The sequence below is a fragment of the Tamandua tetradactyla genome, chromosome 4 (assembly GCF_023851605.1).
Source record: "Tamandua tetradactyla isolate mTamTet1 chromosome 4, mTamTet1.pri, whole genome shotgun sequence".
Taxonomy (NCBI): domain Eukaryota; kingdom Metazoa; phylum Chordata; class Mammalia; order Pilosa; family Myrmecophagidae; genus Tamandua; species Tamandua tetradactyla.
The window spans coordinates 92,569,552-92,586,045 of record NC_135330.1 but is presented as its reverse complement, the minus strand read 5'-3'; the positions used below and the strand labels follow the sequence as shown (position 1 = coordinate 92,586,045).

The 16,494-nt window shown below is 38.7% G+C and overlaps 1 pseudogene; it reads left to right on the top strand.

The window, feature by feature from the left end:
* The first annotated feature begins 3,264 nt into the window (after window positions 1-3,264).
* LOC143680399 (SLAIN motif-containing protein 1 pseudogene) lies at window positions 3,265-4,588 on the top strand (annotated as a pseudogene).
* Window positions 4,589-16,494: the final 11,906 nt, after the last annotated feature.

Sequence of the window (16,494 nt, the reverse complement as noted above, 5' to 3'; positions counted from 1 at the left end):
GCCTCAGAGGACATGAGAATTCCAGTATCCTAATTATCACTATAAATGGAAATCCATTAAGAACTGTCTGATTTGCTTCAAAGATGAGTCAAAATGTTTATTATATACATTCTGGAAATGAAGAATGACAATGAACAAGATTATTTCTAAAACTAATTGATATGTTTCTCTTTCAGTAGCCATAAAACAATTTTAAGGGTCCATCATTGAATATGGGGTGACAACTGCCCTTCAATACTGATGGTATCTATGTTGGAGAAACTACAACCTCATTAGGAATTTTGTATGAACGTCAGCTATCAGTTTTTGCTTTCCCTTTATCATCTGTCTCATTGAATTCCTCTTTTCGGTCCATATCCAAGGTTATCATACCTGAAATTATAAACCAATTTGTGTCTGGAGTTTTCTGGATTCTCCTGGAGAAGCTTCATGGGAAATCTCCTTATCTTGAAGTACACACAGCAAACTTTGAAAATTCCTCTTAATTCTGGGAATCTTACAAGTTAGCCTTTCTAGCTATTGCAATAGCTCCAAGATTCTGCCTGTTATTGTAAAAACAGAAAACATTGAAGTTATGTCTTAATGCTGACTATACACAGGAGACTGCCTAAACTATATTTCAAACTCAATATCTGTACTGCCACCCCCTACTAAGAAGTACATGTGGTCTAGCTTCTGGAGCACTGAATGTTTCCCAAAGTGTCAAATCTTTTTGTCCTTGGTACCACCATAGACCCCAGGCTATAAAATAATGCTCACCAGTATCTATAATCCTTCTGCATCCTCATAAATTAACTCAATTTATGGATTCAAAGCACAAGGGAACCTCAGAAGATGGCATCAGTGAGGTGAGAAGAGTCCAAAGAAAATATCCAAATGAGCTCAGTGAAGAAAGAAAGATGCAGAAAGTAACTTGAAGTTATGAGTTGTAGCAACAAGGTTTAAACTTGCATACAATTAGAATATCTTTGTTTGTTTGTTTTTATTTTTATTTTTTACATGGGCAGGCAGGCACTGCAAAATGAATCTGGATCTCTGGCATGGCAGGTGAGAACTCTACCTGCTGAACAACCTTTATTCTTCTCATACAATTGGAATTTCATTGTCCCCTCTGGTAAGCTTCTCCACATCCCAGTAAGTCAGTCTCCTGCCTTCTTTATTTTACAACTTGCAATTATACTTCCTAGCTAGAAAAACTGTTTAGGTGATGAAAATATTTTGAAGTTAACATTTTCTAAATAAAGGCATAGTATGTGATAACACAAACTGACTGTATTAATTAGGGTTCTTTAGAGAAACAGAATCAACAGGAGACATCTGTAAATATGAGATTGATAAAGTGTCCCATACAACTGTGGGAATTTAATAGTCCAAAATCTGTAGGGCAGACTGCTCAACTAGTATCTCTGATAAAGCACCTTGATAAATTTTACAGGAGAGGCTGGCCAGCTGAAGAAGTGAAAATTCTCTCTTCACCTTCAAAAGTCATCAACAGATTGGATTAAATTAAGCAGTTTGGATTCTCTCATTTTGGAAGGCACACCATTAGGTGATCAAAGATTTAAATCAGTCATTGAAGCAAAGAGCTTACAGATGATTTGATAAACAGCACTCTTCTTTATCAACCAGCCATGAAATATTCAGGTAGTAATGGTTAGTCTAGTGCTTGCATAACCACCACTGGGCAGCATAACCTAGCCAAGCTGACACCTGGATCTAGCCATCACGCTGAGTCACAGATAAAAAATTTTGAGTTGAAGTTGTCTTTTGTTCACAAAGGTAGGTGCCACCAAGAGTCATGGAATTTTCCTTCTGCACAAACAGGTTGTATCAAGGAAGGCAAGGAAGGTAGGACACATTTGGAAGAAGTAATATAAGAGGAAAACTAACTTTTTCTTGATCTTCTGTCAGGGACTGACCAGGTGCTACCCTGCCAGTATTTGCTTAAAGCCCTTGAGAAAGAGGCTGGGAGATAAGGACCCTCAAGTCTGCAAGCAGATAACATTTCCTGTGGAAGTGAAACAGGGTCCAGAAATTTAAAATCCATTGCTAGCATGTAACTTCCCTAAGACTGATAGCCTTAATTATGGGGGTTGAGGAGAAGAGCCACAAAGACAGAAATGAGACAGGACATCAGAGTGTTCACTTTTACATGACAATGATTTTTCCCACAGGAAACTACATTTGATAATCTCTTTGCTTCCTCTGGGTAATTATTCAAGTACAGATGCTGTGATATTCAGAGAAACATTTTATATAGTCTCATGTGGGTGAAGAAGCCTTTGATCAGTTAACCATGACCGCTGGATCCAAGGTTCTGTCACTTAGATGATTACTCCCAATTGGTGGAAATATTTCATAGATTTTAGACAGTTAAACAAGATTAATATAAAAACTAGGGCTTCTGGTCCTGAAAAAACTTATCCCTGTTTCCTGAATTCACAACTTTGTCTAGTCGCCACGAGGTTTTCTGTTGGTGACCTCCCAGGCTCATGAAGAGCCATGGCTGCCGAAATGTGGTCTGAGTCTTCATTCAGAGTTCAAATCTGCAAATAAAATACCTGAACCCACTGTCTGCCCTCTCTGAGACTGAAGGGTGTTTTGTTATAAAATATTCTGGAGCAGAGATATACCTAACATGTGGAAAAGATTCAGATCAGAGAGGGCAGAAGTAAAGAATGGTATACCAGTGAAAATTGAAAGATGTTCTCCTTGCAGGTCTGAGTATGCATCTGGCAGTGAGGGAAAAAAGCCTGTTTAATTTGCTGATATTTAACTGGTAGCTAAGGTGCCCCAATGATACTGGCTTTTCTGTGCTCTGACTCTCAGGCCAGGTCCTAGAGAAGTTTCAGAGAAGCAAACTCTGGTTAAACAGGAACCTGCATACAAACATTCCTGCAGTAGTGACCCTCAGGTGCCCATGATGATGGCAGAGAAGGAGAAACGTGCCTAGGTGATTGGCTCTGGGCCAGTGATATTTGGAGCTGGAGGTGAAGAAGCTGCAGGAGCTTGTGCTCAAGCTGGAGAAGCAGAACAAACAGCTTCAGAGCCAGACAGCCAGCACAGTAACTACCTGAACCTCTTTCTGCTACTGATGCTACCCCATACCCCATGAGGGCCTGCAGATTAGTGGGTCTGTGGAGCCCCATGGCTGCTAATCCCCCTACAGCTGCCTCAGGGGCTCTAGGGCTAGGGCTGGTCCTGGGGGCTGGTAATGGTTGGAGGGGCAGCGAGGGCTACAGCCCTGTCTCCCCCAGGACATAATGCCTGCCCAACCTGGTGCCCTCCCTCCTCAATCTGGAGCAGACCCCAGAGGTGCCATTTATCTACTTCAAGCCAGTGTTGGGTTTCTTTGGTGCAGAGCCCAAGGAGCATGAACACCACCAGGGGAAGCTATGAGGCCATCACTGACCTGAAGCTCCTGGAGGAAGTGGAGCTGCTGGGCCTGGAGAATGTAGCAGCCTGTCCTGTGCTGTGCTAGCTCCTCAAAATGATTCACCTCATCAGAGAAATCCATGACCTCTTTGCAATGTTGTAGGCACATCTTGGACAATCAGACTCCAGGGATGGAAGCAGGAAGATGTTCCCTCTGCTTTAGACTGGAAAAAGTTTATACTTCTAGGGGTTGTCCTCTCAGTCTCCAGTCCTATAGACAGTGAGCTGAGTATTTCGGAATTGGAGGATGATTCCATCTCCAAGGGATATAAATTATAGGACCTCACTGACACTCAAATCATGGCTTGTCTGCAAGCAGTCTCAGGCAAGATTATGATTCTACATCAGCGTATGTGTCAACACAGCTCCAGTGTGTAATGGAATTCAGGAAAGAAGGAGACATGTAGTGGTCAAGAATATGATTGACACAGTCTGAAATATGTGGAAGAATTTGATAATTTACCACCAACTCAACTTGGTCTGCCAAGATGTTCACCTTTCTGAATAGAAATTCCATACACACAGACTTTCCCTGGCATTCAGAGGTGCAGGAGGAGATGCAATTCTCAGTATTTTCCTTCAAATAATTACCAACACCATAATACTTGAGGTATTATTTACCTCAAGTCCAAACTCCAGATCAACAGAAAAATTAGGAAAAATGGAGATTAACTCCGGAGAAGTATGCCTATTCTAAGCCAGGTCCTTGTTACAGATACTGTCAGGATCAATATTAGTTCCCCAGTCACTGTGTGAAACAAAGTTTCCACTCAAGCTTGCATGGAGCTGGAAATGGAATTTCACCAGGGCCGCTTCAACATAAGTCCATTGTATGTGATATTTCCCACTGTCTTTGTGACAGCCTGTTAGGTCCACAGCCTATGTGACCCCAACCATTCAAGGGAAGAGCAGTATGCCTTTATCCAATGGTTTATAGTTATATTTTAATGCAGGTATCCCCACACCAAACAAAACTGCAGCTTCTGGATTAATGGGCTGCAGTATACTTCCAAGAACTTCATTGGCAATACATAGGAGTAACCTGCCCCACAGCAAAATTACACAGTCTGTTAGAAGTTTCCTTCAGTCTTCAAAACATCTGTCTTCACTCAGCACTCTTAGGGATAGAAATTGAAGAGATGATTGCCACTGATGCAGTTATTATATACTCTTGAAGAATGGGAAAGAATTGAAAATGAGTGTTGTGCCACTTAGTTGTCTGGGTAACAGTGGATGTTGGGATATTCTTTCCCTTTCACATTTTAACATATGTACTGCATTGATTTTTCTATGTACCATTAATCAGAAACTAACTATTGCACTTAAATATTTGCTGGAGATAGAGCAAAATTCTCAGATCCATGGTTGCAGGATTGTGACACTTAGATCTAGTAAGTTTTTGTAGAACTTTTATCTGCATGACTAGTTTTTGAGGGAATTGAAAGGTATCAGTAATGCTTTGCCATATGAGTTTTTTTAAAAACAACTTGTCCAATGTATTTATATGTTCTAAATATCTTTCTTTTTTGTTCTCTGTATTTTAATACATTACACATTTAAAACTGTATTTTATAACATGCTTTGTAATTTATTATTTTGTAGTTCACAGGAATTCTTAAATTTTTGCACCTATTTGTTTTTACACCTATGTGAACCACTAAAGGACAACTTAAATTTTGTGCCATAAAAACATTTTTCACCCTATAGATATATCAGCAAAAACATGCATACAATTTGAGAGACACAATTTTATGTCAAATGAGCACAATGTAATCTGAAGCATTAAAAGGAGATAGATAGCAGTTTTTTGCTTTTCTTTTTATTGTTAATTTATTGTTACACGGTTTATATTATAATAGCATCACAAGCTCATTGCACTTAAAAAGTTCAATGTATGCTATGATACCTCAATTCATTTTTTTCAATAGTTAATTACAAAGAATGAAATTTTAATGTTTCATTAACCATGCTTCTAGAAGTGATGCATTTTAAAGCAAATAATTATTTTTGATAGATCTTTTACAAAGTCCATTTGCACTAATGAATGCTTTCTTATGGCATATGACCTAATATTTGTGACTTTGCACATTGCTGATTTGGAATGATTAGAAGTAAAGACTATTTTAGCAATATAAAAAAAAAGCTTACAGTGAAGTAGGCCTAGAAACTCGGCTCTGTTTATAAGCAACAGGTCACTAAGGCACTAGACTGATGTAGGAGATATTTGGACTTAGTTCTGATACAAATATATGTGTGTTGCTTGGAGTAAATCTCAGTCAGCATACCTACTATTCTCCATTCTTAAGTAGCAATAATAGACTTCATTTTTTAGATGAAGAAAAACAAGTTACAGAAGTATATTGTTAATAAACATCTCAGAAATCCTGGGATCAGGTTATCTCCAAAATGGAGATGAACTACAACTTGGACAGCTAGAACCTCAAGCCAGGACTAAAGTTTCAATATTTCTTGTTTCTTTCAGGGTTGTGTTGTTTATGTCCTACTCATTCTTAAAGGGCTATTGAACATTACTGAAGTTGCATGAAGAAATGCTTGCAAAATCTTATTTTAATGCAGAATTAGGCAACTGGAGTGGAAGTTTTGGTCCCAGGCTGACATGAAGTGACAAAAGACATCTGTTATTCTATTTAATGATTTATATGCAATTTTAATTACAAGCATTCCAAGGGAACAGAAAAAGCAACTAGAAGACACACACATGCCCGCAGGTGTCCCTTATAGTATTTACATCCCAAATGATCATGGACTGACTCTCAACAAGAAGCTTAGGGACTCTAAGAGGATTTTGACCCATAATTAAAGATTAGAGTTCTGAGCTTCTCAATTCTACAGGGTATCTGACACAGTAAAATGACATATTCTACCACTTCAGAGACAGAGTTCAAGACAACATTTGTAGATGTAAAGTGAGTTCAAGATTTAGTTTGAGAATCCCTCTGTTCCTGTCACCCATTTCAATCCAAACACTCAAAGAGGTCTCAGAATACCCTCCAGAAGATGCCACTGTTAGATTGCAAAAACACCAGTCACTTACAAAAACCAATGGTGATGACTTTAAGTTAGTAGAACCACAACATAAATAGGTGATTCAAAGAGTTTAATAGTGTCTGCAGAGACAAAGGCCAACCTTCATCCAGAAGTCAGAACTCTTAAGCTTTCCTATCATTGGCTTATATAGTTCTGTGTAGCTTTGGGCCTGATATTTTACATAAACCTAGCATTATTTGTATCCATAATTATCTGTTGACTAATAAATAATGAGAATGTCCCTAGGGTTATATAATCCTAAATTGAATACATACTATTTCTTACATTGCATGTTCAAAAATGGTGGAAAGTCTCCACCTCTGGGTGTGTTTTTTACTATTCTAATAAGGCAGATATCACATGTAGGACTATTTTTGGGCTTCTGCATCTGTGCTTGCAATTGTTTGAATTCAGGTTCTCTGATTTACAAAGCACGATACAGTTAACCAAGGTTTGCAGGATAATGACCTGAGTATAGGTTCAAGTATGTACAGTTTATGTATATCTCATTAGTTTTGAAAGCTGGGTTCTTAGTTCACTTTGTTTCATAGTCCTTGCTGACTAACAGCTTACCCTATGTAACTCTAACAGTTTCTCTGTAACCCTAGTAAGTCTACTTACTCATTTCACAACCACTCCAACACAGCCAGCTACAGGATGGCAGACCTTATCCCATGACACAGAAGAGGGAGTATAAAGTTCAGTACTGCCCTTATTCTCTTAATCCAGGACCTATTGTTACTGCTTTCATTTAACTCACTGGTGCTCCTAGAGACACCCCAGCCCTATGAGCTTCCTCCCTCAATACAAGTGAGAACTTTAGGAAAAATTTTCCCTGCTGAAACTTCCACTTCTACACAAATATTGCTGTCCAAGTGCCCTCTTTCTCCAATATTTTTATATGCTTAGATGTAACCTGATGTGGCAACAGCTAGTCTTTTTCCATGGTGACATGGGGCCTCCTGACACATTTGCTTGTTATTCCCAAAATAATAAGGAGGAATTAGGATCTCTCATCTTATTATTTTGAATAAGGTGACCCAAATATCACCCTGGGTCTCTGAAGGCTATACACTTCCCAAGGTCCTTTTCCAACAGTCAGAAGTAGACTGGCTTTATGGGACCAACCCCTTTACTCTGAATCCCCTCTCTGAGTTCTTAGTGAGATAAGAGAGAGAAAAGGCTAGTGACAGCAATGACAGGGATGTGACAGCCAGAGAAGATTAGAAAGAAAGGCTCAATTTTCTCCAAATGAAATGAATGTATACTCACTGGTTCTGCTCTGCCTGGAAATCCATTCAAAGCTAATAAACTTCTTGTAACAGAGCCAGACCAACACAGAGCTCTTGGGGCCCTGGTGAATGATGGAACTATCACCCCAGGACTCCACATGATAGTCATGTCCTACCCATGTGAGAAAGGAAGGGTGCCTCAACTTCCCCATATGTAACCACTCACCCTTCTCCCATAATTAACATGAAGAACACACACCTGAGCTTAGAGTGCTTCTCTTTCTTTCCCGCTGCTTAAATCAGAAGGTCAAAAGAATACTGATTTGAACAGAGATCAAAGAGAACAGGGAAGGATAGGAAACAGCTGTCATTAGGTCAACGGAATATTGAAATAAGAAAACCCTTTATTTTGAAAAATTGTGGCTATTTTAAAGAGCAGAAAAACAGTGATTCATCCTTTGAATTCTAACCAAGATTGAAAGAACAATGATATTGAACAAAATTTTAAAAGGAAAAAAAATTTTGTTGAGTAGATATATGCATTTGGTCTTACTAAGCTGCTAGCTTTGGACATTTGGTTATATGATCACACTAGACATTCTATTGGCCTATTGTTTTTCTTTACAGAATAACACAGTCATGATTACCCAAAATTTATAATAAGTTCTGAAATCAGGTAAATCCAGGCATTCAAATTTGTTATTATACCTTAAGTGATTTTGGCTACCTTATGTTCACATTTGTTATTGTTGTTACTATATAGAAATGTAAAGGAACCTGTTGTTTCTAAAACCCCAAAGCACAACACCTATGCCAAGAACCAGAGTTGGGGAAAACAACCTGTTTCCTGCTTCTTCTGTCCTGACTTTCAAAGCAAGTCATTAATATGAATTAATATGAATTAATGACTCAGTGTAAAGTTTTCTGAATAGGTTGCAAAGGGAAAAGAGTCAAAGACAGTTTTCCATACATTTCTTAGGCATTCCTAGATTATACCATCTCCATCTTCATCGTCTATCTTTTTTGTGATATCATTTATGCCCCCAGACTTACTCCCTCTATCATTCTCACATGTAGCTTCTTTCAGTGTTTTGATATGATTGTATTACAGTTAGGTAGTATTGTGCTGTCCCTTTCTGAGTTTTTATATTCATTCCTGTTTCACAATCTTTATCCCTTCAGCTCCAGTTACCCAATATCTTACCCAATTTCTATTTCCTGATGGTCGCTGTTACCAATGAAAAATTCCAAGTTTATTCATTAATGTTGGTTCATATCAGTGAGACCATACAGTATCTGTCATTTAGTTTTTGGCTAATCTCACTCAGCATAATGTCCTCAAGGTCTATCCATGTTTTTGCATAATTCATAAATTTATTCTATCTTACAGTTGCATAATTTTCCATCATATGTATATTCCACAGTTTGTTTAGTCACCCATCTGTGGATGGACATTTTGGCTGTTTCCATCTCTTGGTAATTGTAAATAATGCTGCTGTAAGCATTGGTGTGCAAATGTCTGTTTGTGTCCTTGCTCTCATGTCCTTTCAGTAGAGACAGCATATAGATGGTTCCTGTTTTTTAATTCATTCTGACAGTCTATGTTTTTGATTGGGGAGTTTAATCATTAAAATTTAATGTTACTACTGCATGAGTGGTAGTTTCTTCCACTATTTTGCCTTCTGGATTTTATATGTCATATCTAATTTTCCTTCTTTTTACCCTTACTCATAGTCTTCCTTTCTACACTCTTCCCCACACCTCTCTCTTCTGTATTTTCGTATCTCTCTCTAATGCTCCTTTTAGTATTTCTTGCAGAGTAAGTATCTTGGCCACAAATTCTTTCAGTGATTTTTTAGCCTGAAAATGCTTTAATTTTTCCCTCATTTCTGAAGGACAATTTTACTGGATATAGAATTCTTGGTTGGCAGTTTTTCTCTTTTAATTATTTAAATATACCATCCCATTTTCTTTGCGCCTCCATGGTTTCTGCTGAAGAATCTGTGTATAGTGTTATGGGGCTTCCCTTGTATGTGATGGATTACTTTTCTCTTGCTGCTTTCAATATTCTCTGTTTCTTTTTGACCTCTGACATTGTGATTATTACATGTCTTGGAGTACGTCTATTTGGATCTATTCTCTTTGGGGTACACTCCACTTCTTGGATCTGTAATTGTAAGTCTTTCATAAGTGTTGGGAAATTTTCAGTGATAAATTCATCCATTAGTTTTTCTCCTCCTTTTACTTTCTTTTCTCTTTCTGGGACACCCACAACACGTATATTTGGGTGTTTCACATTGTCTCTCACTTCCCTGAGTTCATATTTTTCCATTTTTTCCTTGTTTTTTCTTTTTCTTGCCAAATTTCAGATGTTCTGTCCTCCAGTTCACTAAGCCTATCTTCTGCCTCTCCAAATCTACCATTGTAGGTTTCCATTGTTTTTTCATCTCTTCTACTGTGCCTTTCATTCCCATAAATTCTGTGATTTGTTTTTTCAGACTTTCAATTTCTTCTTTTTTGTCATTCCTTGTCTTATTTATATCCTCCCTCAATTCATTGATTTGGCTTATGATGAGGTTTTCCATGTCTACTTGTATATTCTGAATTAATTGTTTCAGATCTTGTCTGTCATTTGAATTATTGGTTTGTTCCTTTGACTGGGCCATATCTTCAATTTTCCTAGTGTGATTTGTTATTTTTTGCTGGTGTCTAGGCATTTAACTAACTTAATTAGTTTGTTTTGTAGATTGCTTTCACTTGTTTTACCTAGGGTTTTCTTGCTAGGTGAATTTGTTGTCTGTCTGTTCTTTGACATTCAGTTCAGCTTTATCTGGACCTCTAGCTTAAGTTTTGTTTAACAGAGGAGAATTTTTCAGTTCTTGTTTTCTTAGTTCTTGTCCTGATTTTATGTTGCCTCCCCACATACACACACTTGGGAGGGTCTACTTAAGTATTATAGACCCCAGCCATATTTTCCCAGGCCAAACTGGCCTCCTATGAGGAGGAAAGAGTCACTTGCATTGGTTTTCCCTGAGGGTGAAGCCAGTAGGTTGAAAGACTTTCTTGTGAAGTCTCTTGGCTCTGTTTTTCTTATCCTGCCCAGTATGTGGTGCTTGTGTGCCTGCAGGTCCCACTAGCATAAGATGATATGATACCTTTAACTTTGGTAGACTCTCCCTGTTGGGGGTATGGTGGAGACAGAGGAGAGGTTGTAGGCTGGTTTTAATGGCTTCAAATTATCAAGCCCTGGTGTCTGAATTCCTTGAGGGAGGGATTTCACCTGAGTTGAGCTTCACCCCTCCCTTTGGAAAGGCACGAGTTCTAGACAAACCCTCAAGTGAGCTTGTTTCTGCCTATGATTCTGTCAGTTGCAGCCTGAGGAACCCTGGCACTCTATCCATAGGCAGTCAAGCTTTTGTAGGAACACAGCCACAAAAATCCTCTGTTTCCTTCATTTGTTTTCCTTTTTCTGTCAGCCCTGCCTCCTTGGCATGGGGGCTAAAATGAGTGACCTCCACTTTGACCAGGTTCACATGAGCTGCGGGCCTATTTTTAGTAGTGAGAATTTGTTATTTAATTCCACAATTGACGTTTGGTTGGATCCAGCTCCTGCTGCTTGTAAAGTCTCTCTCCTTTCGCCTCTCAGAATCAGCATGTAGAGGAGGGGCACTGAACACCATGACTTGGGGAACTCACGGTTCTGGGGGAGTTTGCAGCTGGTCCACCTGGTCCAGACTGCTCTACATTGTGTATCCAGTCACTGATGTGGCCTCAGGAGATGTTCTGTACTGTTTCTGGTTATTTACTAGTTGTTCTGGAGGACGAACTAAAATGCACACATTGTTAGGCTGCCATCTTGGCCTGGAAGACAAAGGTACACTTATGAGGCAAGTGCTCCAGGCCCTTTTTTCTCTCCAGACTTTTACCATATTTTAGCCAGGTGTGCACTAGGCCTGCCTGGTCATTCACCATTCAAGAGAGAGTCCCACAGATCAGAGCTTACAGCAGTGAGAATGACAATCTTACTTCACACTCATCTAAGCTTCTTGTTTATTATTTCATCCTATGAGAAGACAGAATTTATATTGCTTTCCCAAGGCAAGCCTCCATCAGCCAGGCCTAATGGTGATTATTTCATCAAAATTTCTTGTATTGAGAAAAATGTTCCACTTTAAGATAGCAATTGTACAGTTCCCTGTGGAGATGATGTCATGCTAGAATTTTCCATTGTGCTCTTTATACTAGTTTAACACATAGAAGTCTCATGTATTTCAGTAAAGGTTAGAGTTGTGCTCCTCTACACCATGTCAACATGACAAAGCAGATTATGCACATTCTGGTTTAGGCAGATGTGTCTGATTCATACTTCCCTTCATAAGCATTACTTCTCTCCAGCTTCATGCAGTTCACACACCATTGCTCTATGTGGACAGAACAGAGACCCTTTGCCTTCTAATCTCATTCTTCCTATTGCAAAGATGTTCATTGAATGGAGGATACAGCTGGCCCAACAAAACCCTGATGCCTTACAACCCCATTCAAAACCCAGGCTACAAAGAACATTGAAGAGAAGGTGGTGTCTTCAACTCTCACTGTAGTATTCTTTATAAAGTATCCAGCTCAAGGGTGAGGTGATGAAAAACAAAGAAAAAACATGAAGAAAATGATAAGCTTCTTTATAGATGCAATAGGTTCAAAGTATTTCCCTAATCCAATTAGTCTTGTTTGTGCCTCACACTGTACTACCTCCTAAACCAAGATACAGCAACCTTTAATCAGGGAAGAGAATGTGTATCTGAGTCTGGAAACTGTTTTGAGCCAGTCAAATGTCAGGTTGTTGCTCTACTTAAGGCAACAAGGTAAAACTGACCCCAAAGTGTCATTCGCAGGAGACTAAGCTCCAGAAATGGATGACAATTTCCCAGAGCAATGTCAGGTTTTTAAGTTACTCCAAGCCATATCCATGTTTTTTTAAATTTATTTATTTATTAATTTAAAAAATTAAAAACAAACAAAAACATTAACATGTCATTTCATTCTACATATATAATCAGTAATTCTCAATATCATCACCTAGTTGCATATTCATCACTTCTGAGAACATTTGCATCAGTTCAGAAAAATAAATAAAAAGACAACAGAAAAATAATAAAATGATAACAGAGAAAAACAAAGATTATACATGCCATATCCCTTACCCCTCACTTTCATTTAACATTAGCATTTCAAACCAAATTTATTTAGCATTTGTTCTCCTTATTATTTATTTTTATTCCATATGTTCTACTCATCTGTTGATAAGGTAGATAAAAGGAGCACCAGACACAAGGTTTTCACAATCACAAAGTCACATTGTGAAAGCTATATCATTATGCAATCATCATCAAGAAACATGGCTACTGGAAAACAGCTCTACATTTTCAGGCAGTTCCCTCCAGCTTCACCATTATATCCTGGATAACAGGGTGATATCTACTTAATGCATAGGAATAACCTCCAGGATAACATCTCAACTCTGTTTGGAATCTCTCTGCCATTGAAACTTCATCTCATTTCACTCTTCCCCCTTTTGGTTGTGAAGGTATTCTCAATCCCTTGATGCTGGGTCTCAGCTCATTCTAGAGTTTTTCTCAATCCTTTGATGCTGAATCTCAGCTCATTATTGGATTTCTGTCCCACATTGCCAGGAAGATCCACACCCCTGGGAGTCATTTCCACGTAGACAGGGGAAGGGTGGTGAGTTTGCTTGCTGTTTTGGCTAGAGAGAGAGGCCGCATGTGAGCAAGAAGAGATTTTCCTTTGGGTGACTCTTAGGCCTAATTTTAAGTAGGCTTGACCTATCCCCTGGGGGGTTAAGTTTCATATGAAGAAACCCCAAGACTGGGGGCTCAGCCTGTAGCTCTGGTTACCCACACTGCTTGTCAGAATATCAAGAATTTACCTTGGGGAAGTTGAGTTTTCCCCCATTCCCATCATTACCCAAAGGGGACTTTGCAAATACTTTTCAACTCACTGATCAAATCATTCTGGGTTTCATCAGGGCAACACTCTGGACCAACGAACAAAATCTCATGTCCTATACAAAGTTCCCTGTACTTAAGGTGTTCACCCAAATATCTACATAAGTTACATAGGAGATGCACTAGTCGATGTATAAATTTGCACCAAATAAACATTTTTGCTTTAGTCTCACACATAAGTTGAAATATTAATTACCATCAATTTTCAGCACACTGCAATAATGACATTCTTTTGTTCTTCCTCATGCAAAAACATTTTTTTAATTTGTACATTGAGTCACTATCATTCTACACTCTAGGCATTCTTAGATTATACCATCTCAATCTTTATCATCTATCTATCTTCCTGAGTTCATTGATGCCCCAGCCCTCCTCACCCTCTCATTCTCATATGCAGCTTCATTCAGTGTTTTAGCATAATTGTATTACAGTTAGGTAATATTGTGCTCCAATTACCCAATATCTTACCCTATTTCTATCTCCTGATGGTCTCTGTTACCAATGAAATATTCCAAATTTATTCTCTAATGTCAGTTCATATCAGTGAAACCATACAGTATTTGTCCTTTTGTTTCTGGCTAATCACACTCAGCATAATATCCTTAAGTTCCATTCATGTTGTTACATACTTCATAACTTTATTCTGTCTTACAGCTGCATAATATTCCATCTTATGTAAATGACACAGTGTGTTTAGCCAACCGTCTGTTGTTGGGCATTTTGGCTGCTTCCATCTCTTGGTAACTTGTTAATAATGCTGCTATAAACATTGGTGTGTAAATGTCCATTTGTGTCCTTGCCCTTATGTTCTTTGAGTAGAGGCAGCATATAGATGGGTCGTGTTTTTGAATCCATTCTACCAGATTATGCCTTTTGATTGGAGAGTTTAATCCATTAACATTCTGTGTAATTACTGCATGGGTAGTACTTTCTTCTACTATTTTGCCTGCTGGATTTTATATGTCATATCTAATTTTACTTCTCTTTACCTTTACTCATAGTCTTCCTTTATACACTCTTCTCCATACTTCTCTCTTCTGTCTTTTCATATCTGTCTCTAGTGCTCCCTTTAGTATTTCTTGCAGAGCTGGTCTCTTGTTTGCAAAGTCTCTCAGTGATTTTCTGTCTGAAATGTTTTAATTTCGCCCTCATTTTTGAAGGACAATTTCGCTGGATATAGAATTTATGGTTGGCAGTTTTTCTCTTTTAATAGTTAAAATATATCATCCCACTGTCTTCTTGTCTCCATGGTTTCTGCTGAGAAATCTGTGCATAGTCTTATGGGGCTTTCCTTCTATGTGATGGATTGCTTTTCTATTTCTGCTTTCAAGCTTCTCTGTTTCTCTTTAACCTCTGACATTGTGATTTCTAAATGTCTTGGAGTACATCTATTTGGATCTATTTTCTTTGGTGTATGCTGCACTTGTTGGATCTGTAACTTTAAGACTTTCATAAGAGTTGGGAAATTTTCAGTGATAATTTCCTCCATTAGTTTTTCTCCTCCTTTTCCCTTCTCTTCTCCTTCTTGGACACCCACAACACGTATATTCATGCACTTCATATTGTCCTTCAATTCCCTGAGTCCCTGTTCATATTTTTTCATTTTTTCCCTATATTTTCTTTTTCTCACTGGATTTCAGGTGTTCTGTCCTCCAGTTCACTAATCCTATCTTCTGCTTCTCCAAATCTACCATTGTAGGTTTCCATTGGTTTTTTCATCTCTTCTACTGTGCCTTCATTCCCTTAAGTTCTGTGATTTGTTTTTTCAGACTTTCAATTTCTTATTTTTGTTCATTCCTTGCCTTCTTTATATCTTCCCTCAATTCATTGATTTGGCTTTTGATGAGGTTTTCCATGTCTGTTTGTACATTCTCAATTAATTGTGTCAGCTCCTGTGTGTCATGTGAATTGTTGGTTTGTTCCTTTGACTGGGTCATATATTCAATTGTCCTAGTGTGATTTGTTATTTTTTTGCTACTGTCAAGGCATTTAACTACCTTAATTAGTTTATTCTGTAGATTGCTTTCCCTTGCTTTACCTAGGGTTTTCTTGCTGGGTGAATTTGTTGTCTGTCTGTTCTTTGACATTCAGTTCAGCTTTATCTGGACCTCTAGCTTAAGTTTTGTTTAACAGAGGAGAATTTTTCAGTTCTTGTTTTCTTGGTTCTTGCCCTGATTGTATGGTGCCTTCCCCCACCCACCCTTAGGAGGGTCTACTTAGATATTATGGACCCCAGCCGGGTTTTCCCAGAGCAAAATGGCCTCCTATCAGGAGGAAGGAGTCACATGCATCAATTTTCTCTAAGAGTGAGACCCAGAAGGTTTAAAGACTTTCCTCTGAAGTCTCTTGGCTCTGTTTTTCTTATCCTGCCCAGTATGTGGTGCTTGTGTGCCTACAGGTCCCACCAGCATAAGATGATGTGGTACATTTAACTTTGGTAAAGTCTCCCCGCTGGGGGTGTGGTGAGACAGAGGAGAGGTTGCAGGCTGGTTTTAATGCCTTCAAATCACCAGGCCCTGGTGTCTTAATTCCTTGAGGGAGGGATTCCATCTGAGTTGGGCTTCACCCTTCCCTGAGAAAGGCACAGTCTCCAGATATTTCCCCCAAAGTGCTCACTTCTGCCTATGCCTATGCAGCCTGAGAATTCCTGCTGCTGTATCCAAAGGCAGTCAAGTCTTTGTAGAAACACATCCACAAAAACCTCTGTTTCCTTCTCTTTTTCCCCCCTTTTTCCATCAGCCCCTCCCACTTGGTATCAG